General features: G+C 40.8%; 1 pseudogene; it reads left to right on the top strand.

Moving 5' to 3' along the window:
- The first annotated feature begins 21,566 nt into the window (after window positions 1-21,566).
- On the top strand, window positions 21,567-24,474 carry LOC124099801 (spermatogenesis-associated protein 31D1-like; annotated as a pseudogene).
- Window positions 24,475-24,532: the final 58 nt, after the last annotated feature.

Raw genomic sequence — 24,532 nt, 5'->3', positions numbered from 1 at the left:
CAGTTTCTGGAAATTTGTTCTTTTATTTGGAATAATTTCTTCTTTCTTCATTTTCATTGATTTTCTGTGTTGGTTTTGAGCATTAGATAAGACCACTACCTTTCCTAATGTTGTCATTAGGAAATGAGGTCTCATGTCAGAAAATACTCATCTATCCTCCTGGCCAGAAATATTAAGGTGCCTCTCAAACATTTATGTTTGTCCTGACTGATGTCTCTGGTTTTGTTTATCCCCTGGAGGTTAAGATGTGCCATATCCTATCAATCCCCTGAGACTAGAATAGATAGGAACCAGACTCTCTAAAGGTCCCTGGAAAGGTTGGGATACTGGATATATCTTTTAGTTCCATCTGTCTTCACCATGAAGCTGATCAGGGGTGTTTGTCTCACACTTTCTCTGCACTAAGCTGGGTATAAGAACTGTGACAAATGCCTTTACTCATATTCACGCAGCCCCTTCTGATCTTGGAAAGAGCAACTGGAAGTGGCCGTATTATACATCCACCTGTGTGTTTTCTGATGTCCAGGGCCACTCAGGAATGCAAAGCCAATTCAACTCAGAGTTGGGCCATTATGGAGACAGACCCTTGGGTAGGAGGTATGGAAGTTGTTGGCACTTAGCTATCCTGTAAGAATGAGTAGGTCTGGAATTTCTGTTGGGGTGAGCTGGAGGGAACGCTCATGAAGTGTTGAATTTGGGCTGAATCAGAGAGACCCTGTTTATTTACCATGTTGGCTCCCCTTGAAAGTTTCCAATGCAATCCCTTGTAGGCAATCAATGGAAGCATGTGCCATAAAACTCTTGGAGAGAGAAAGCACAAGCTAGACATTCCTACTCCTTTCCTGCACTGCTCTGAGGTGATTTTGCTCCTAGAAATGTTTGTAGTCCTACTTAAAAACCACCTTGTTTGTTCTTAGTTCTAGGGAGACTCACATAAATTTATTTCCCTCTGCTTCCCTCTGCTTCCTCAGTGGAAGCTGTGAAAGATAGGGTGCTCAATGTCTGGGCAAACACCTCCAGATTGACCCAGGGTCAATATTTAACTGCCCCTTTAACACCCTGAGGCAACTTAGTTGGAAACCACACTGCTGAGTAGCACTGGAAGAGTATGTCATAAACACCCTTTGGGGAGAAACAGAAAACTGCCCTTTTTTTAAGCCCTTTCTCTTCACTGTTTCCAGGAGATGAAGCCGCTGGAAGTGCTTTGAATTCAGAGGTCATCTTATATGAATAAGTATGTTATAAACTGCTGTTTATATTTATGTTTATTATTTAGGCAATTCTTAACTCACATAAGGATTTTTCAACAGCTTGCAGTCATTGTGATTAATCTCATCCTCAGGTGTCTACAACCAGCTGCCTGGGCCAGTTTCTTTTGATTAAATTCTCTCTTATTTGGAAGCCTCCACATAGTGCTGTTCCTTCTGCCTGAGGCATTCCTATTCTTTCCTCCCTTCTCTTGTCTGCAGTAACTTTACAATAGGCTTCAGGTCTCAGCTGAGGTGTTCTCTCTCCAGAAGTCTGTTGAAATGTCCCTCCAGTAGGCATTCTGACCTCCTACTGCTCATCATATTGTGCTATATTTGCCCATTAAACATGAAGAATGTTTAATATGCCCTCTCCCTACTTGTCCCTGTAAATGAGCTGAGTTTCACTATTGGAGGGATCTCTACATATGTGAGTTGGAAGGAGCTGGATTAGAGCCTGATTTCCCCACATAAGAAAACTCTGGGAAGTAAGAGTGTTGTCCTGGTGGGGAATGAGAGATCCCATTGATTAGAGTCAGATACTTCAGAGGAAGACATATTGAATAGGGAATTATTAACCCAAATTTATAGGGGTTTATTATACGTTATTTATTATAACCCCATTTTGAGTTATGCAATATGTCATTTTCAGGGAATCATAAAGGTTTATATAAAAAGGTAAGTACTCGATAGATTTAGGATTTTTAATTTTTGTAGAAAAAAAGAATGAAGTATATTGATTGTTGTAGATCCAAACAAAAATTGCTGTCATATTTAATAAAACTTCCTATCTGTATATATTTGCTTATCTGGCTCCTGCTTGTCTACAGACCCTAAGCATTTAAGCTCCATGCATTATTCCTCCTACGTATACCACATAGAAGGTCCTTAATGAATGTTGACTGAATTAAGAACCTTGGTTCTAGACCAGAGTATGCAGTAGATACTGAATATTTTAAGCAATCCTTATGAAGTTGGAATCATTTTGATGAGGATAAAAGGCATTAATAACATCATGATGTCTGAGATCGCTACTCTTACTCCAGTTCATACTCATCAGGCATGGGGATAGGGATGGTGAAAAGTTCAGAGATGTCTGTTTCACACAGTTCTTGGTAATAAAACCAAAGTGATTACATTTTAGCATCATAACATCCCCTTTAAAATGTCCTGATTCTCATGGAGCTCTGGCTAGAAGAACTGGTCCTTCCCAAATCGGGAAGTTTCTAACTACTGAGCACCCTGGGTGGGACCAGAAGTCCCATTTCAGTACTTGTGACTCACAGCAAAGCTGGAAAAAGAACTTTGGATCTGAGACCAGAGGCCTCTGAGAGGTCTGTGATGGAAGGGTGGCCTTGAAGATTTCTAAGATGCTCTCCAGGCCTTTTCTCAGTCATCCTGATGGGTTGCATTTCTGCTCATGTCTTTAGCAAGCAGTCACTTGGCTGTACCTTATGTCTGGACTTCTCCCTCCTTGGGTGAACCCTCACATTTTTTCTTTGCTTTTTCCCTGATCAGGCCAATAATTTCAAAATCTTTCCTCTCTGCTTCCATTTGCTCCAAAGTCTCACTACACATCTGCCCCAAAGCAGCCTGTTATACATTTGCTAAATGCTTTTGTTGTTTTGAAATTTCCTCTGCCAGATAAATTAGTCTATCATCCTTAAGTCTGGGTTTCCACAAATCCATGGTTTGTACACAGTGTATCCAATTGTTTACAGTGTTATAAGAAGGTTGACTTTCTCTCACATTTCCAATAGAATCTTCATGTTCATCTTAAATTTGTTACCTATTTTCCTCTACCTTGGAGCCCTCACCAGAATTGCCCATTTTGCTCCACTTACATTATAGGCTTTTTTAGTCTGCTCCACCAAACTCTTTCAATCTTTTCCAGTTCTGAAACCATTTCTACATATTTAAGGCAATTTTCATTAGCAACAGCCCCACTTCATGGCACTAATTTTCTGTCTTATTCCATTTTCATTGCTATAATGAAGTATTTGAATTTGACTAACTTCATAAAGAAGATAAGATTTCTTTTCACTCATGGTATGGAGGTCCTAGGTCAAGGGGCCAGATATGAATGGGCTTCTAGCTGGCAGAGCCTGGAGGTGGTGCAGGATGTCACATGGCAAGAGACAGGGAGTACTCATGTGTGTATCTATTCTGATCTCTTTCCCTTTTACAAAGCCAGAGTATTCAATCATAGGTGTTCCACTTGGGTGATCTTGTTATCTATTCCTTATCACCTCCCAAAGTCCCCCACTTTATGCAATTTTTTTTTCTGTAGTGGAATTTAAACCCAGGTCCTCACAGATGAGGCAAGTATTCTGTCACTGAGCTATGTCCCGAACCCAGAATCCTGACTTCTCAAGACCATAGTCAGCTTCAGTTTCTACACTCTTAATAATTCTGAATTCCATGAATTTCAGAGAAAAACCACTTTGAAGCCATAGCATGAGCATTCATTCTTTTATTCATTTTCCCAAATTTTCCAGCAGCTGATCATGTTTCACAAAGGTAAACTGAAAACTCACAGAGGTCTTGTTGTTTTTTTCTTTCTTTCTTTCTTTCTTTTTTTTTGTCTCAGAGGAGACATGAGTGAATCTGAGGGATGAAATTATAAAGAAAGGGGAGAACTTTTACTTTATAAACCTAGTTTAGAGAAAAAGATATCATGTGTTTTATTATTATTTTTAAAAGTTCAGGTTGTCCAGGTCCAGTTTGGTAAGTAGTACATAAGATAGACAGGCAACTCTGAGGACATTTGATGTGGATTCCTCCTGACCATCTTCATCATCCTATTTCTCCCTGTCCTGACTGAGTTGGTGGGGTATGTGGGGAGGACAGATTAGTAGGGGATGGTCATAAAAGTGGGTCTGAATAGATTTTCTTTTTTTGTCTTTACCTCCTTCTTCTTTTCCCTCTTAGGCTTTTTTCCCTTTCTACTCTTAAAATTACTATGCCATTTATAAAATTCAAAGTAACATACATACTTAGTAAAAGTAGTAAACAGTGGAAAAATCTCAAAATAAACTATGTTTTCCTTTAAAAGTCATCTATTTTATATTTACTTAATTGTTGTATATTCCTATAAATGACAAAATTTATCTTTTTTATTCAGTGACTGAGACCCAAATGTGAAAAAAAAAAATAGTTATGGTTAAGTTTTTCTGGTTTCCCTTGTTATCTTAGTGTCTTGTTCTTATAGTTACAAAACTACCCTCAAGTACTTATCAAAATGTTAGTTGGCTTATAGGATGTTAGTAGACAGAGGAGGACGACATTGTAGAAAGTAGAATCGTGGATGAGATGTTTTTAAAAATGTCATCTCCTTATATTTTCAGATGAATGTCCCCCCTACCCATGTACCACACATACATACTGACTCTCCACAAAAACAAATGAGTCTCTCATTGAACCTTTGACCTAAAACATTTACAAGCCAATTATGTGGTCTACTATGAAGCCATTGGATCCAGGATGACCCTTCCAGACATGGCAGCAAACCAGCATCCACAGCTTCCCAAGATACCAAAGGAAGCCCCTCAGAACCTCAGACCTCTGGACTGAGAAGCCCTTAGGTTTCATCCCTTTATTTAGCAAAGGAAAAGAAACCTCAGCTCTGTGAAGTGTCTACAGGAACCCCTGGAGAAGCAGAGCAGGATCAGGAACAGGGAGCCCAGGAAGGGTCTCAGAGAGAGCTGCCTGTGAACCTGATTTCCACATGTTGACTGATGTCTTGGTCTCTGACAATAGGAGTTGAGACATGTGCTAAATGTGCCCAGGGTTCCTGTCCAACTCTCCTGAAGAGAGAGCCTGGGCTAAAGTGTCCCAAAACTTCTCCAGGATTCCCTTGGTCTAACCTCTATTGAAGTTCAAAAGCTGTAGAAAGTGAGAAAAAGGCCAATCTGAGATCATCTAGTCCTTTGCACAGAGACAAAATGTCCAGTTAGTTTAGTCCCCAAACTAACTTGTCAGAAATGGCATTGTCTTCAGAATTTTCAAATTCCTTCCTGAAGGAGGGTTTTCCTAACATTCAGTTTTGGAGGTAGTAATAAATCACAGTGAGGAATGAGCGGGTGGGAACAGCTGCCATGTCTCGTCTTCAGCAGGAATACGCTACTCAAGAAAAGTATGGCAGGGCAGAGTATAGACATATTCAGGACCTCAAAAAGGACAAGGCAATTCTTGAGAGGCTGAGGGTTCAGCCACAACTCTGATACATTTGTAAAGAGAGTAAGATTTTAGAGGAGACCAAACAGAGCCCACTTAGAGATTATTACTTCTGGACTTAGTTGGCAGATACCTCAGAGATGAGCCTGAGGAAGGTTAGGAAGCTTAGAGACAGGAATTGCAGGGAGTTTTCAGGAATGTCTTTTTTTCCCACAGATAATAGCATACCTAATATGGAAACCAGTGCTGGAAAGTAGTGTTTCCTTCCCCTGGGAGACACTCCTAGAAGCCAAGATCAGGGTAGAGTCTGTGGGAGTATCTCACAGCAGAGTGCAAGGTTGGCCTTTCAGGGGGTGAAGACCCCATCCAGAGACACCCCATGGATCAAGGCATGTCTCTTTGTGACAACTCCCCCAGAAGGAGAAGGGAATCAGACACTGTGTGACTCACTTCAGGGTCCCCTCAAACTGACATTAACCTTAAAAATGAATAGGACACTGAAGGAAGAGAAGTTGAGACTCCCAAGGAGAGAATACCCAGAGTTGGTCAGAAGAGTCGTGTGCAAACTTCTGCTAAAAGCAGCCTTCCTGTGATCACTCAGAGAAAAATTGATCCAACTCTTCTGAAAGTTACTTGGCCCCCAGCCTCTCACTGGATGTGTTAGAGGACCCCTCAGAGAATGTTACCTTTCACAATGCTCAGGCTCTTCTGTGAACCCACTGCAAATGCACATGATGCAGCACTTCATTTGACCTGTTGCCACCATGTGGGATGGACAGATTTGTGCAGCTGCTCCAGCTGGTCACCAGGGAAATAATCTAGGAGCAAAAGGAAAAGACTCTGCTTCAAGTCACCTTGTTCCCATGCTGGGGAAGTGTCCCTTCCACTCCCGGATGTTGCTGATAGCCTCTCCTAGAGCAATGACCTTTCCCCCAACCCTTCAACCAGGTAAACCAGAGCATGGAGATAGAGTTGCACCTGTTGAAAATATCAGGGGTCTCTCTTTAGAAGAAGGGAACTCCTCTTTGCCCTTCCAGGAGCTTGAACTGTATGAATCAGATTCCATTATCCAACTTCTAGAAACAAAAGGCTGGTACAGTGGGAACAGCCTGGATGGAAAGACATAAGGCTAGAGAGAGGCCAGCAAGGGAGGTGTAGCTGTGAAAGGTGATGGGCTCCCATCTCCAAAGACACATTTTGGAAACCTCTAGATAACCATATAATGAAACTCAATCTGGGCAAAAGTCTCATGAGCAGCAAATATATTGCCACTTAGATATGTGTCATGTGGTCACAGATAAACAGGCTCCTGGCTTCATCATGGACTCATGGTATAAATGTAAAATGAGAATAATTCAGAGTAAAATAGAAACTATAAGGTTGTATGCAAATATTAGTTTTATTTTGGTAGACCAAAACAATTATCTAGTTAAAAATTACTTTATGAAATAGTTACTGTGAAAGGCAAGAGCTGTAGCATATTTGTGGTTGAGTATATCTTTCTCTTAGGTGCTGGCAATATCCATGAGCATGATGATTCTGTTCATTTTGCTATCTAGTAGTTCATATGAATAAGTAGTTTATGCCTTTCATCTAAAATCCATCTTCATAACTAAGCATTTGAAAATAGAATGTGCCTCTCCAATTTAGTGCTATATAGACAGAAAATGATTAATTTGTTTTCATTTAGTAGAATAAACCCAGATTATGTATATAAAACACCTTGTTGGATCTTTATGCAAAATAAATTTTTATTTGAATTCATTATCCTTCTTTGGGTTTTGGAACAAAGTTACACGATTTGTTATAAAAAAATCATAAAATATTATACTCCAAAGCTATTTTGAGAAGACACCAATTGTGAAAATATATGATTATAATATTTTTATGACACTTGGGAAGCTGAGGGACATGGCTTCCATCAGTGAAGGTGATGGACATAGCTTCCATCAGTGCATCAAAATAAAATTTTCATGCTTAATATGAAGTCTGAAGGGTTTATAATTTCTATTTTGTACTTTTAGGGAGATTATGTTCTGTTTCCTTCCAAATAACATCTAGAATGATGAGCTGTACTGGGAAAAACCTAATACTGTGTGTTCTTGTACATGTGCAGATATGGAGCCAAGGTTTGACTATCCTTTTCTTTCGTCACACAACATTAAGATTTTTAAGTTAAGCGAAGTGTCAACATTAGCAACCTTGTAATTAGCTATTATTATAGTTTATACAATGTGATAAAATTAACCATGTCTGAAAGGTCCACTGTGTGTAAGCTGTAATGACATAGAGAGAAGAAGAAACAGTTACTCTGGAGTACTGAGTGCTGTAAGAGGAGTGCAAATAAAGTGTTTGGGTAAGAAAAAGAAAGTGATTGAACTGTGGAATCAGGAAAATCCTTCTTCAGCAGATTGGAAGTGAGGGTGCTTTGAAGGATGTATAGGACTCCAACAGGTGGGAAAAAATTACCAGTTGGTGAAAATAGCATGAAGACATCGTCATCAAAGAGATTATTTTCCCAGCATCTTAGAAAGTCCACAATGGATTGTCATTGGTCATAGAATAAAGATTAACCTCAGAGGGTTCAGAGTGGTTTCATCTGTGCCTCAGTCTTCTTGCTCCAACCACTGGCTCTCCCTCATTGTAGTGCAGTGAATTCTCTCCCACTTGAGCCTTGGCATTTGCTGTTGCCCTGTCTGAAAGGCCTTTTCCACTGCCAGCCTCTCACTTATTAAACGATACACAGTCTTTAGACCTAAACTTTAAGACCCCGATGAGACCGCACTTACCACCCTTAAACTAAATCTTAAACTAAATCTGGTCTACTAGTCCCTTTACTCCCAAGGCACCATTTTTTTTCTTTCAAGGAACTAATATAAAATGTAATGAAATAGAATGTAAAGAGGGTGTACAAGGGCAAGGTCAGGTCTGTCCAGCTCACTAGGAATGAGCACCATGCCTAGAACTTAATAAATGATCCATATTTATTTATTAAATAAATAAATGTAAATTTTATGGAAATCCATCCTCATATTTAGTGTACTACCATCATCTAAGTTTTATAGAGAGAGAATATATAATAGATTCCATATTTATAATATCTTCAATGTTGCTAATTTTAAGAGTTAAAAGTTGAGACTTTTTAAGAGAATAATCCAGATAGATACATCTTTCTCTATTAAGAACACACTACTTCTATTTGTTTTAAATTGTTCATATTTAAGCTATACAAAATGATGTTATATAATGGCAGAATGGCTAAATCAAATGATTTAACATGTATTACATCATATACTTATTTTTTGAGGTGGTAATACTTAAAATCTAATCTCTAAGTAATTTCTTATTCATAATGGTGCTTTCTTGTAACCATTTCTGGTTAAGCTTATTTTTCTAAAATATGTTATAAGCCTTCTACAATAACAATTATGTTGATCACAGTTGAATATATACTTGATAATTGTTCTTAATTATGAATATTATTTACAATTTTGTTATCATCTATCCATTTTAGTTCATTACAGATTCCTGACACTTTAGCCTTTTTCTTAGCCGATTTCCTTTTAATCTACATAGATTTAGGAATTAATTGCATTCTTCACAAACTTATATGTTAAATTAAGAGTTAATAGGGCTTTGAATGAAAGTCTAAGGAGCAAAGTACATGGTTTTAAAATATAATGTTATGTTAGCATTTTTCTTTTATGTCCTATGAAGATTTCTTTTTTTTTAAAATTAATTGTTGATGGACCTTTATTTTATTCCATTTATTTATATGTGGTGCTGACAATGGAACCCAGTGTCTCACACATGCTAGGCAAGCACTCTACCACTGAGCTACAACCCCATCCCATATGCAGATTTCTTGATGCTTGAAGGAATCTCAAGTCTGATTACCTAGGAAGAGAGATGGTAATAGTATATATTCATACCCTTAAGAGCCAAAGCATTTAAATAGAACACAAAATACATAATAAATTGAATTGAATATTAACAAAGTATCAAATGTCAGTAATTAGTTTTACTTATCTACACAATAAGAAAAGTTAAATCTCTTGGAAGTAACAGATATGTAGTAAAGAAAAGAGAAGTAGCAAAAAATCCTTTATAGTTTGCCCAAATGTTGTATATTGGCCTACATTGACAATACATGTTTTACTCTAATTTGCAAAGAGAATATCCAAATCTCCAAGTTTTGGCATTGTTAACTTTCTGTTGCTGTGACAAAATACCTGAGATAAACAACTTAAAAGGAATAAAGATTTATTTTGGATCATGGTTTCAGAAGTTTCGGTTTGTGGTCACTGGCCTTGCTGCTCTAGGGCTGATAAGACAGGATACCAGCACAGGGAGCACATGGCAAACCCCTCACATCATGGCAGCTGGGGACAGAGAGGGACCAGGTCCCGATACCACCTTCAAGGGCACACCTCCAGTGATCTAACTTTCTGCTACTAGGTTCCACCTTTTAAAGTTTTCACCACTTGCTAGTAATGCTAACATCTGGGGACCCAGTCTCCAAATCTTGAGCCTTTGGGACATTTAAGATCCAAATTAAAATATCATCCTCTACTTCTGAGGCACAATTTTAAAGTATTTTAGTAAAATAGAATGATAGGAATGTCCTTTCCTTCCTGCTATGAATCCTGGATGGACTGTTGGCTTGTCATTCTGCTGCACATTTTTGCACCTTATGAAGAACTGTATTTCTGGTTGAAACAGTTACCCTCCTGTCAGCAGCTGGGGTAGAGTAAGCTTGTCTGACTCTGTAGGCAGCTGTCATTCTCACCTTCTCCAGGATCTCCCAAATCTATGTCATTGCTTGAAATGGATGGCCTTCTAAGAGGAGGGCTCTCTTTCAGCCAAGTGACTCTGAGAAACTGCATTTCCCCCATTAGACCTTGAATAAACTAATTCCAGAAAGTGAAGATGATTAACTAATTCATGTAACAAATTTATTGAGCCCTACAATGAGCAGACTGCTTTAAACACTGGGTATACAGCAGTGAACAACACAGATAAATACATCCTAGTAGTCGTAGAGTGTACATTTCAGAAGAGCAGACAGAAAACAAAACCCACAAGGAAAGAATTAACTTTGCAATATGGTAAATGGTGATAGGTGTGGAGGAAAATAGTGTGCCACAGGGAGATAGTAATGTTGGAAGGGTTATTTTAAATCTGATGTGCAGGGCATCTCATGCGATGAGTAAAGAACTGAGGAGAGGGAAGGACGGACCCTCTAAACAGGTACAACAGTAAAATAAGGGCTCTAATTGGGAGATTTCTTGTTTATATTTTCAGAAGGATGTTATGCAACAATATGTGTGGGTGTATGTATCCTTAATAAATTTACATAATTCCATCTTTAAAGAGCTAGCTATCTACTCTCATCTACTTAAGTGTGTCTTAGGGTTTTTTCCAGACCCACTGACAGGTCTTCTTCCTTGTCAGGTGATGGCATCAAGTTTCAAGTTGCACACATGCTGCGTGTCTCAACCAGCTCCTCACTGATGGACTGGGCTGAGCCAAGTTCATGGTCCACCTGCAGGTCTAAGAAGCCAGAGGCATTCCTTGTCCATTTCTTTCTTGTTTTCACTATACAATATGATATGTAATATAAAATACTATTATAATACACATGAATATTTATAATGAAGGTATAATACAAAATAATGTGTATGATTTATGCACAATGTATTTCACAACACTCAATAACCAAATAGAACAAATAACAATATATACAAATAAAATTTTCAAAATAAAAAAGAAACTTAGCACATCAATTCCAAAGGTGAGTTTAAAAATTTGCTACATGGATGAATGAGGTTCTTTTAACATTTAAAAAAATATTATGTGCATTATAATTATACATAGCAGTTGGATTTGTATATATTTGTATGTGTACACAATATAGTAATATAATTTGGTCAGTTTCATCCCCAGCACCTTGGTTTTCCAACTCTCCTCCTCCCTCCCTTCCCAGTTCATTTCTGTGCTCTCTTTCCTCTCTCTAGTATCTGATACACATTCTTTCCTGCTAATACTCATGGTCTGCCTGCTCTTTTTTGCTCCTCTGGCCAGCAGAAAGAACTGTCCTATTTGTTCCAGTTTCTGAGTTCACAATGCACTGTGAGACTCTTGCCAACAGAGGTCCTGTCAGTACTCACTTGCCCACTTATCTAGATGTGGAATAAAACTGCCGCAGTCTGGCTGGGCACAAAATCATGAGCCACTCAAGCAGGAACAAACTTTATTTCCCAAACTCCCGCGAAATGCCACGCACAGGGCCTTCTCCCGGGACACACTCCACCAACAGGAAATCCCTCCTCCGGAATTCCCTCCTACTGCACATCCCCAACCAATGGGAAGAGCTCCAAAGTAGCAGGCCAAGGTGAACAGCAGGGGTCTAATCTCCAATTGAATGCACATCTTAACATAATCATTATCATCTCAATGGCTTGCTGGTGTCACCTTTCAACCAAAAAACGCCATGCATCATTCCTACTTGACTGTGGCTCTCAGCATCTCCCCCTTCTCTTTAATTAAACAACAAGCAATGTGGCTTAGGGACCATGCCTGTTAGGTTGTCCAATACAACATATGGTCCTTACCCGTCATTGGATGAGCTGACCTCTAGGCGTCAGCCTCCTGTCTTAGGTTGGTACCACTGCAATTGGATCATACCTGTCACTGACTACTGGTCCAGCATACAGCCATACTTGTGGATAGGCCTTTGCACCAGTGTGTGTGGGGGGGTGAGGTTCTTTGCCTCACCTCTGTTGGCACCCAAATTTTAGACCATCACTAGTAGAAGGGAGGAGGATACAGAAATGCCACGACACCAAGCCAATTGTCGGCTCCTTTGGAAAAATTGTATCACCTGTGACACCATCAGCAAAGATATGCCAGCACTACCACAATTCGCTGTACCAACAGATAGTTCACAATGTATACAAGTGATACATAGTCCAGGCAAGTTCTGCAAAGCGGAGGAATCTATCAATATGTCCATTTCCTCCCAAAGTAAATTGACTCCTTGATTGAGCATTACGGTTGAGTTATTATTCATTGATGCATCAGTTTATACAGTTAACTGTGATAGCTATCGAAGAAGCTGTAATTTGGTTTTATCTTTGTCTTCACCGGCACTGGGATGAAGATAGGAATTCTGGCAATGATGGCTAAAAAAAATATGTAATATTCCAACAGGTACTAAGAAAACAATTTTCTGAACAATTTACATTATCCTGATCAGAATTATTAAATATAATGAAAAGGAAAGGTGAAAGTAAACAAACAGATCTGTTAACCTCCTTATTTGTACACATATTAAAACAATCCTCAACAGCTGCTTACCCAACTTAAATTAAACCATTAAAATCACGTGAAAAAAAAATTCATATCCATTTTTTCATGAGCGCTCCTCATATATGATATATGGACATACGCACATACAGACATACAACACAAAACACAAGTGTGCACACAAATGTACAACACATAAGACAATAGTAAAGGCCTTGTAGCTTTACACAGGTGAAATCTCCATTGCAATGTTTAAAAACTCCACAGTCAAAAAATACAACTGATCAGAAAAACAATAACCTAGGTCTGTATGAGCTCAAAAAATAAAATAGAACTTTATGATGTGGAAAAATGCAATAATAAAATAGATATTGAAAAAAAAGCATCCTGGTTAATCACTGTCACAGATGTAAGAATAGCCAAGCTGGAGCTCTGGATATCAGCTGTTATGGTTTTGAGTCAAATCATCTTCTTTTTGGTCTGTAGAAATCACTTTGTTTAGTTTCTCTGGAATCCAAATTGGCTGCTGTTCTCCCTGTGGAAACACACAAACAGAACCCCGACTCCAGACAATCACTGGGTCAGGACCTTTCCATTGTCCTGTTAGAATATCCTTTCAAAGTACCTTAGGCTTATGTATATTTTTTGGATACATATGTCTTTCCGCAGCACTAAGCCCTGATGAATCCAAATTTAAAAAGTTTAGAGTAAAAAGCATTATTTTAAGTTTATCTTTGGGTGAAGTCTACGTTACCCCTTTTTAAATAACCCTGCTGTATATGCTTGCCTCGGCCTCGGCGGGCGTTCTTCTCTAATGTTCAAACTTCAACATGTGGGGAAGCAGGACTCGTCACTGATAACCGGCGGTATCACCACCACCACCCGACACCGGTAAAAGTTCCACCCTCTGCACCCCACTATCCCTCCCCAGCATCACTCCGAGTATGCGGGTGGCATGGTGGGGTCAGGCAAGTGGAGCATGCATGTTGAAGCTGGACATGCAGCACCCATTCAGTTCCTGGAAATCAGGTGGAAGGTACCTGGAGGCCTTGCTGCTCTTTGCGAGTGTCCCACTGGGGGGCAGCAGTCACCAATGGTGGGGAATCTAGTTAATTTCTCCTGCAGCCAGGTTACTGTAAGCAGGTCTAGAAAGCAGAGTTTGCATGCAGAGAGATGGCTCCCTAGGGCGAATGGGGCAGTAGCTGAGCTGGGAAATTTATATGGAAGACGCTCTTCACCACAATTCCTGGTTCACACTTAGGGTTCAAAACAAAAAAATCCAGAAAAATCCAGGTTTATAAACCAAGGAATTAATGTATGTGACCGCATGCATTCACCAAGCCTTATTTTGATAACCTGTTTACTGGTCTGACTTCTGTATTAACTGCATGCATGGCATATCAAATGCATGCAGTTGTGTTCTATATCAGCCTATGATGTATTTCCTCTGACTCAAAAACTTCTAAATCATGACCTATTGCTAAAAAAGGGGTGAGGAGGCTGACTTAGTTAAGGCTAACTGAGCTATCCACAACATGTCTCATGAGCCAATCAAAGTTGTTTGATATAAGAAAGGGACCGGAGTATGTAAAATACTAGATTAAATGTCCTTGTCTATTGTGAGGTTTGTTGTTTGTGTTTCAGAAACTCCAGCAAGTTAATCTGTATTGTGATTTCCCCTGCTAGGGTTATGCTATGCAGCATTTCTCACTTTTATTTTCCATGGAAAACTTTTTCTCACATCGACTTGCAGAGCAACTGTTCTGCAGAACATGCTCTGGAAAACCCTAACCTGGAGTGACAGGGACCTCCCCAAGCAGTTTCTGTGAGGTAGGATGGTACAGACTGTAGACACTTCTGGTTTTGTCAATGTTGCAAACCAGATTTGAGCTGCCTTCTTTAGGAGAGGGTTGGGAGTGTTCTTCTGAAGAATTAGCCTGGCAGGGAGGACATATGAAGGTTTTTGTGTCAGGTTTTTGGCATTCTTTTGTTTATTCAATCCTCACCACCACTCTCTGAGATAGATCTTGGTTACCTCCATTTTATAGACAGACTGACACAAAGTACTCAAAGTACCACATCCAAGCTCCTTAGCCAGGAAGCTATAGAACTGATATTTGGAGCCAGAGGCCTTCTTTCTTTTTCTTCTTCTTTTTTTTTAACAGTGGATTTCTAGGCATAGCATCTTGCAGCCAGTGTGGACTCGGAGAAGAACTGACTCATTTTAATGATTACCTGAGAAATTAATGATGAAGAGTAGGAATCAAAGCTGTCATGTCTCCAAGAGTGAGCAGAAGGAAGCCTGTAATGTCAGTTGTTGGTGGTAGGCATACCACAATCCTTCAAGTGACATATTGGCTAGGAATAAAAATGGGGCTATGGTTGTAGCCCAGGTATAATGTACTTGCCTATCATGTGAGGCCCTGAATTGGAACCCAAGTACTGGAAAACAAAAACATAAATAACAGTATTTTAGAAAACATAGAATATAAAACACCAAGAATAAATCCTAATGAGTTAACTCTGGACTTGAAGAGACCATGTGCCATATACATCCATGGATTGCAACAAATGTACCATTCTTGTTTGGGATGTTCATATTGAATGAGGCTGTGCATGCATTAGAATAGGTATTGGGAATACGTATTAGAATAGGTATGGGAAATATATGTTCTTTCCAGGTACTTTTGCTGTAAACCTGAAACTGATTTAATAAATAAAATCTATTAGAAGAGGCAGAAGTGGAGGAGGAAGAGGAGATGAGGGAGAGGAGGAAGAGGAAGAGCTTGTCAATGTTCCACAAGGTCCAATGTCAAAGAATTGGTATCAGTGCTTTGAAGTGTGTCTGGTCCTTTTTTCCCTCCCTCCTGTTAGAAGAATTAGTTGTTCCTTTAACTAAGTTCCCATTATTTATGATTCCGATAGTATATTGGTTAGACTGCATTGAATCAAAGTTATTTTCAGGTCTCATTTCCTGAACCCTGACCTTTCCAATGGCAAAGGCAATGTAGTATTTTGTGACGTTTCTACAGTACTAGAAATACGACTACTATAGTAGAGTTTAATAAGTGTTTATTTCATGAATGTATGAAGGCCCTCCTGTGGCTATTGCTTTTTAATGCAGTTTTAAAGGATTTTGCCAGAACGTGCTCTTTTTGGCTTTCAGAATCCTGAAAACAGCTGCCTCCATGTGGTTTATCCAAGAGACAGTGGTACACTGGAGCATGAGAAAACATTGAAACATTGAAGGAAGTTTCTGAGAAATTAAGAACATAACAATAATCCTAAACTAAGAATTTATACATACTGAGAATCTTCACATTAGTAACATTACTATAGTAGAGTTTGGGAAAAACAACTAGTCCTTGGAGACAATAAATATAAGCAAATGCAATGACAAATTCTGGACCAGAATTCTGTGTGGTGACACCAGTCAGCTGGGGAGTTGTCAGGTGTGGGGAGTGGAAGATCTTACTGGACAAAAGCCACCTCTGTATCTTCCCAGTGGCTGTGTGAAGTGCCACCGGCTTTAGGTTTGATAAATGTAAATATGTGGACTGAATTCCTGGGAAAGAGGACATTTGCCATGTTATTATTATTCATTTATATCTTCATAGGAATCATATGCAATTCATTTTCTTAAAAGAAGGCTTTAAGAGGGACATATAGAAAAACTTTAGACATTGATGCTTAGAGTGAAAAGGGAAACTTAAGAGGTAATAGGGCACTAAACATTATTTTTCTTTAATTTCCCCAAATGCTAGCATGTAGTGGACAAAGTGAATACTCTTAGTTACACAACTGCTTTAATTTTAGGACTAAGGCATCATTTTTAATTTAAATAATGTACTAGTTTTGTTTAAAATAGGAGCATTGAAACTGTAAAGGTTTTATTAGTCAAGGCCCTGCTCCTTTCTGCCTAATCTAGAAGAAGTCACTTAACTTCTCTGAGCTTTGGATTTTTCACTGAGAAAATGGGTACAACAATACCTCTCTGGCTTTCCTCACAGGGTGGCTGCCCATTGAGATCCTTGTGAGTAATGTTTTATAAACTGGACAAATGAATTATGTATAATTGATGTTAGTGTAGGAAAGATGTTATGAAGCTCTGCCACTCATTATCAGTGGAGTTCATTGTTGATGGTACAAAAACCATGTTGTGCCTTGAGTCTCATGTTCCTTTAAGTTTTAAAGGAACGTCTATTAGGTTTTGAAAATGAATGTTATTGGCATTTTAGCTGAAATAAGTGTAGGTTTCAACTCTAGGCATATATACACAGCCAATGATGCTATTTTGAAAAATAACAGATGTTCTTTGGCCACCTTCTCAAAGGATTGTTAATTCATATCAGTAAATTGGGGAGAGAAGCAGGGAGGGACTATGATGCATACAAATCATCGTAGAAACCACAATATCTGATTTGTTCCACAGATTTTTTTGGCAATCAACAAATACTGAGAGGTGTTGGACCTCTCCTCTACATTCCTGTAGCTTTTAAACTGTGTAGGACTTACCTCTGCAGCCCATGAGTTCCTTCAGAGCCGAGCCTGTGGCTTAGAGATTTGTGTGTCGTGGTTTCCAGCAGTGAATATTAGTTAAATCAAAATTTGGATGAGGCTGCATATCAAAGACAAGAGGAAGTGACACCTGGCAGATTTTTGTCTTGAAGGTGGTACCTGCTCCTACCTAACTGAAAGGAGACCTTGCATGGCTTGAAGTCTTCTTAGGAGACCTTGCATGGCTTGAAGTCTTCTTACCAAGTCAAAGGAGATCAAGGAAGAATGCTGGCCACAGTTGTCAAATGGCTTTAGGGCTTAAGAAGATCATGAAATAGCTAGCATGAGGATAAAGAGTTATACACATTAGCAGGATGATTATGTAGCATAGATAGTCTCATCCTTTTTTAAATGGCAAGACCACTCTTAGGTAAAAATCACAATTATGTCCCACAAGGGCAATCAGGTGAGGCTGCTCAAGACCAGATTCTGCCCTAAGGCTCTAACACCTAGGTGGAACCTGGCCACCAAGGACTGAGGGGATCAATTTTTTAGCATGTTTTGTGTAAGTTAGATTTCTGTTACTATCACAAAACACTCCAGATAATCAGCTTATAAATAGCAAAGGTTCACAGTTTTGAAGGCTTAATTCATGGTTATTGGCCCTTTATCTTTGGGGCTGGAGGCAGTTTTGAGAGCATGTGTTGAGGAAACTTCTCACCTTATGGTGGTGAGAAGTGAAGTGATAAAGGAGGAGGAATGTGATCCCACTGTCCCCTTCAGGGTTAAGCCCCCAAAGAATGGGAGACTTCCCACTAGGCCCCACCTCAGCTCAATAGCACCACTTTTAGGAACAAGCCTTTAACAAGTGGACTTTGGTGATCATTTCAGTTGCAAATGAAAGCTCACTTAACATATTCCTGAATTGGGAAAGTCAAATATCTGTCACAAAATTCATGAAGTGGCCTGGAACTGTTTATAATTTAGATAGAGTAAGAAGAAGCAGGGTCAAAATAATGAGTGAACGATTGAAATAAAAGAAGAAAATCATTGATTCTTGGATTTAAAAATACTAGATTTGTCAAAGGATGTGTGTCTATGTGTGTTTATAAGCATGTCACAAAAGACTTTGCACAGTTTAAGCTTCATTTATTTCAGGAATATAGGTGCTGTGATCTTATCCCCAAGATAAAAGTATAAATTATATACAATATTTTATACTTATTTTAGTTTCATAAATACTGAATAATGAATTATTCATTTTAATATTTGAGTCAAACATTCTGAGGGCACACAGTACAGGAAGACTGGAACAAAAGGAAATTTACCGTTAATCATTAAAAAGTTAAATGAGTATAAAACAACTTCAATTTTTACATGTGAGTTAATGTAAGGCAAAAGCACTCTCTAGATAAGATGAATTTAAGGACATAGGTAACCCTGAGATATAAATGTCCGGGTATAAGCAAGAATTACAAATAGTATGCACCAATTTCAAGGCAGTGGAATTGGCAGGGTCCAAGTCAGGGGCTCCAAGAGTAAAGGGGGACTCAGGTAAAGCCTGGATCACAGAAAAAAACAGGAATGTTCCCCCTGGAGTAATATATACTATGAAGAAAGGGTAGAGTGGGAATTGGAACCTCAGGCCTGGACACAGGTTCTGCTGGTTGGTGGGTGGGGAAGGAAGGGACTGTGGGCACACCTTCTTCAGATTCTCAGAACCCTACCAGGCTCTGTGATGCAGGCCTGAGGTTATAGCCAAGCCCAGGCACCCTCAGGGCTCAGATGCCTCAGGCAACCGAGTGATTCAGATGATGGAGAATATTCTCTCTTTTCTGGAAAGCAATACTCAGCCATGACTGAACCCTACCTTAATTTATCTGGATACTGTCCTCAGCAGCATCTTTATGCCTGGGGTAATGTTGCTCCTTCTGTACCTGTGCTACATGGTGTTCAAAGTGTTTTTATCGATACTCTGGAAAAAAAACCAACATCCCAAAGGTAGGGACCCCCAACAGGGGTTCTTCTTGTGGCTTCCCATTTCCCTTCTCACATTAGTAAATGAGTTGGGTTGGATCAGAGAGACATGTAAGGTGGGAAGTAGGAATAGAGGATAAAACTTCACTCTTTAGGGGAAGAGATCAGGCAGGGCCAGGGGCTCAGGGAGGACTAAGATTTCCAACTGAAGCTCACAGACTATTTTGGGGTCTTGGTGAAGGGTTCCAGGAGAAAATGCCAAAAATGTCCTGATTGACATCCTTACTTATGGTAGGTTCTCAGAAGAAGTGTCTCTCCAGACACTTGATCTGAGTGCCATTCCCATGTCACCTATCCTTCATCAAACTTCCTTCATGTTGGGGGGACATGAAGGAGGTTTGATGAAGGATAGGTGACATGTCCTAATAAGGACAGCAGTGCTGACCTCTGAAGGCCTCTTAACAGAGCCAGGAGGCTGAGATCTGTCCCCAGAACATAGGGTCCTGTGAGGGAGGTAGATGTGACTGTTGGCTCCAGATTCTATGATCTCCTTCAGCAGAGGACTTCTGATTGAGAATGTCAGAATGTGGAGCTCAAGAAAAATGCTCTCTTATTTAAGCTTTCTAAATAAGAAAAATTGAAAATATTGTTTTACCTTAAAAAGTTAAAAGAAGGAAGAAATCTCTATTAATTAAGTGTAGAGTAATAATAATTGTCGAGAATGGATAGCTGAGTTTCTTAGAAAAAGGAGAATTGAAGTGAGTACAAGGCCCTGATTCAATTATTTTTGTTCTCAGCAAAAGAAGAGACTCAAGAAGAGAAGAAGTGAAACATTCAAAGGTATGTTTCTTCTTATTTGACCTGAACACTCTAAAGGTGACCCTTCATTCCCCTTCCATGAGGCATCAGGTCCAAGACCTCTGAGGATGTCAGTTTCTAGCCACAGTCTCTCTCAGGAAACAGAGCCTCAGAGGAGAGAGACAGTGGTACCTTACACAATCCTCAGGGTCCCTACTGTGCTCATCCTGGTAATAAAGTAGTGATGGACATGGGCAATGGGTGCTGCTTAATAGGTGACTATGGGAGGTTGAAGCAGGACTACAGGTTGCTTTGAAGTCAGAACTTCTTTTTCCTGACATTGTGCAATGTACTTTTATTTCCTGGGTGATCAGACCCATCTCTGAGGAAATTGCTGAATTCAATGCTTATACCTGCTGGTTCAGAGCATCTAATGGGATTAAATATGTGAAGAACTTCATCACTGAAGCCACACATATAAAAGCATTCTTAATTATTATTGCTCCAGTTGGACTTTGTCTTCAAAATTCTTGGGGGTTTCCAACCTGGATATTAATAAGCTTTTCCTATAAAGGGATCCCTGTGTGATCACTGTGTACAAACATTCCTTATGTATAACCCACTGTCCTGGTTTTCCAGGTCCGAGAATGAGCCAGAGAGAAACACAGGAGTTGAAGAAGCTGTTTTCTGTTATAACAAGGTGATTACTCATTTCTTTTCCTTCATTCCTAGTCCCTTTCTCACATGCTCTATGCATTCCCCAGGGATTCAGTACAGCATGGCCTTCTCACAGGGAGGGGGAGCCCTAGCAACAGGTATGTGAGTGAAGGCCTTGGGAAGTGCTAAAGAGTGTGTTGTGAGGTGAAGGATATGGGAAATGTGAAGGGGGTAGGAGGTTTCACCCACAGGACTGCAGACCTCCTTTTCCTGTATGGTCCTTGTTACAGCTTTGTACTTTGTGTCCCTTTCAGCCCCCTGGGCCAACATCAGGATTGAGACAACTTGCAGCAACTGTTACATCCAGACAACCTCTGTAAGATGTTTAATGAGGTCAGTCATCTGCTATCTCTGACACCCTTGGAAGATGTTGCAAGTATTCAGACACCTTTGGATTCCACAGGTTATGTGAGAAAATCATCACCTTCCAAATTCTCTGCTCTCTCCTCAGTCCCAGGAGGGGAACTATTGCCAGCCTCTCTGTTGAAGCTTTCTCCACCTTCCTCATTCTCTCTTCCCCCTAACAAGGTCATGCCCTCAGTTGACCTTCTCTCACCTTTCCCGTTGAGTGACTCTCTGCCACCAGAGCCTCTTCCTCCCTTGGACTCCAAGGCCATAGAAGACCCTTTACCACCCCCATCACTTTTCCTCCCCCCTCCGCCACCACATCCCACTCAGGAAACAGACACTCTTCTACCACAAGATGCCACTCTGCCTGTGGTGAACAGTCCTGCTGGCTTGTCCACTTCTGTTCCAGTGGGAGGCATGGACCATTCCAGCACAGAGCCCCCTGCCAAGAATGTGCTGTTTTCCAATTTGGCACAAGATGATGTGAAACAGTAATTTCCTGCCCTCCGTTCTGAGAACTTATCTGGGGGAGACACGGTAGCCTACTGTGTGGAGACTCCTAACATCTGGTTTCTGTCCCCTGCTGTCCTGACATGCCTGGAGAGACAACTCAAAAAGAGGGGTGATGTCGTCAAGTGGAAAGAAAAGGAAAAGAAAGCAGAATTTCCAAAACAACATCAGCCAAATTACCAAGGATTTTCTTCAGAGAAAAGGTCAGAGTCAGCTGCTGATCAGCAGGACTCAGCCATCTCTCTTCTTTCATGGAACGAAAAAGGCAAATCAGAGGAACCACAGGTAGATCAGCAGTCCCCTTATCCTAAGAGCTTTGAGGACCATTTACAGAAAAACTACACCCAGCTTTTCTATGGTGTCCCATCTCTACACCCCAAGTCACTGAGCCCTAGTGTACCAGCTTCAGGTGATTATTCCTCAGCCTTTGTCTGCTTCAATACAGCATCCAATGACTCCACAGCCCACAAATCCCCAGTCCTTCTCTATACTCCACCTGTGTTCCTGTCTGTGAGCCTACCTCAACCTTTCCCAAGACCTCTTCCCAACCTCAGCCCCAACATCTCTCTCCTGAACATGCCCAGACCCAGCTTCAGCCTCAATCCCCACTCCCAATTCTGTCACCTTCTAAAAACCAGTTTAGGATCTGTGGAGTGCATGATCTTGGACACAAGAATGAGGCACTATCTCTGGTGCCATCTGAAATTCAGGACCTGGAATACAATGTGACACAAAAATCACAGGAAAGTGTGTGGGGTTTACCCTCTGTGGTCCACAAATCCCAGGAGGACTTTTGTCCTCCAGCTCCCAACATTGTGTTGGTTAACCCATCCTCCAAAGCTCATGTTGCAATCTCCATCCTTCCTGGAAATTATCCCCTCTCAGATGATCTTCAGAAGAAACTAGACCACCACCTTTGAAAGAGGCATATCCAACACTTGTGGGGCCTGCCCCGCAGAGTCTATGCATCCCTGTCACTGATGTGTCCTCTGGAAAAAATTCCTGAGACCTCTGAGTCAAAGAGCAGTCATGGGCTCTCAAGAAAGTCTTTGGATAAGAGTCAGAGCACCAAAGATATAAATAAGGGGGGTCGAGCCAACCCAGAAACCTCCATGAACTGAGCTCAGGAATGCTTCCTCTAAAGATGGGAGTGAGGAAGGCACAGAGAGATGGTACCAAGATTGAGCAAAATCATCATGTGCTGAGTGACCAAGATAATGTTCTGGGGTCTTCCTCAAGGAAGGACCTAGAACATCACTTGCAGAGTCCATCAGGTGGAACTCCAAGTACCTCAATGGTGAATCCACTTCAGAAACAACTTGAAAATGCTTTGACCTCCCACCTGAGCAAGAAATTTCAGGAATCAATGAGGGTCAGTTCCTGACACTGTGCATAGATCATGGCATTCTATCAAGTTGGCATTGCTTGTAACTGAGAAATCCACCAGACAAACGAGTCACAAACCTTTGGCACCAACCAGGACGGACAGCTCTGTCAATACTATCCAGGCTATTTCCTTCCTCGATGCTGGCAAGAAGAGGATGATGGAATACCACATTACACTGTTTCATAAGAGGTTGATATATGGCCTTCCCAACAGGGTTCAGGAATCCCTAGAGACCTTTAATGAAAAAGATTCATATCACTGCTTTTCTCACTCCAAGTTTCCTTTTTCTGCCACCCGTATTTCTGGGGTGGATTCTAAACAGAGCATGTCCAAGACCCATGGAGGAAGATCTAATGCTTTTCATGGAGACAAAGAGAAAACAAAAATGCAATTCAAAGTCTAGATCGTCCTCTCCTTGCCACCGCAATCGTGGTCAAGAAAGAACAGGCGATCCTGACACAAACAGTCTTTGAGATCAAGCATGAGCATGTAGAGGACCTTCGCAGAATAAAGGATGGCAAACCATCTGTTCTGCCCCAGACACAGAGCTTCATAGGCAAAGCTTATCAGAAACCACCTGTAGCAGCCAATAGATGCAGCCCAAAGCTGCCCATGAGGCAAGCTGGGGTTGGACCTCAGGACATAGGACCTAAGAGACTGAGTTCCAGCTACAGTGTAGCAAGGCCTCAGGGCAATCGGATGCCCTGGGGAAGTTCTTCCATGTCCAAGATATCTGAGAAATCCAGGGAGACATTGAAGGCACAGGAGCTCTATGCTTGTCAGTCACAACCTCCCACTGTCTTGACAACCAGAAAGCCAGAAAGCTTCCCAGTGTCAGATGTCTATACTCCTGAAAATTCCCCCCAAAATACCAGTTGTGACAGGCCCTGAATTGTCACACCTTAACAATCCATTGCTTGGTGAGTTAAGGGCTAAAATGAAGAAGGGGGAACCTAGCCAGAAGCAAGGCCATAGCAATGGCATACCCCTTGTTTCAAATAGCTTGACTTCCAAGACCTTCCTTAAACATGACCAGGATGCTGCCTGCAAGAACATGGCAGTTTCCCAGGTCCTTCATGTCCACCTGGACAACACGCATACTAGCATGGAGCATAGGCAGGGGCCCTGGGTCCCTAAGCTTGACTTCCACAAAGACCAAGATAAGAACTGCCCAGCAACTGCTAAGACAATGACCCCTCCAGGACCCAAAACACGCGAGCTTGGTGGAGGGGATGCAGGGTTGGGCACATGCCAACCCAGAAGGAGGAGCCACCACCCTCAAGACAGGACATTAGAGCAGACACTTGGGAGCAAGTCCTGCTCAGCCCAGTCACTGAAGGGACCAGCTCCTCCTGAAAGCCTCAGAAACCAGATGAAGTACTTTTTCAATGGCTTTATCCTAATATAAAAAGCAAAAGGCAAGAAGGTTCCCTGGAAAAGGGCAGCTCCCCATCATCACCTGTGCAGGGCAGAGGCCTAGTTCAGAGCTGCCTTTATTGGGAATACTGACAACCCCAGAATCACGAGAGACAGTGAAAGGTCCTGGGGGAGAAACATGGGCACCAGC

This window comes from Marmota monax, unplaced genomic scaffold (genome assembly GCF_021218885.2).
Source record: "Marmota monax isolate L192 unplaced genomic scaffold, Marmota_monax_Labrador192_F-V1.1 WCK01_AAM20220418_F8-fsc01688, whole genome shotgun sequence".
Taxonomy (NCBI): domain Eukaryota; kingdom Metazoa; phylum Chordata; class Mammalia; order Rodentia; family Sciuridae; genus Marmota; species Marmota monax.
The sequence above is the reverse complement of the archived record's forward strand: the minus strand, read 5'-3'. Positions and strand labels throughout refer to the sequence as shown.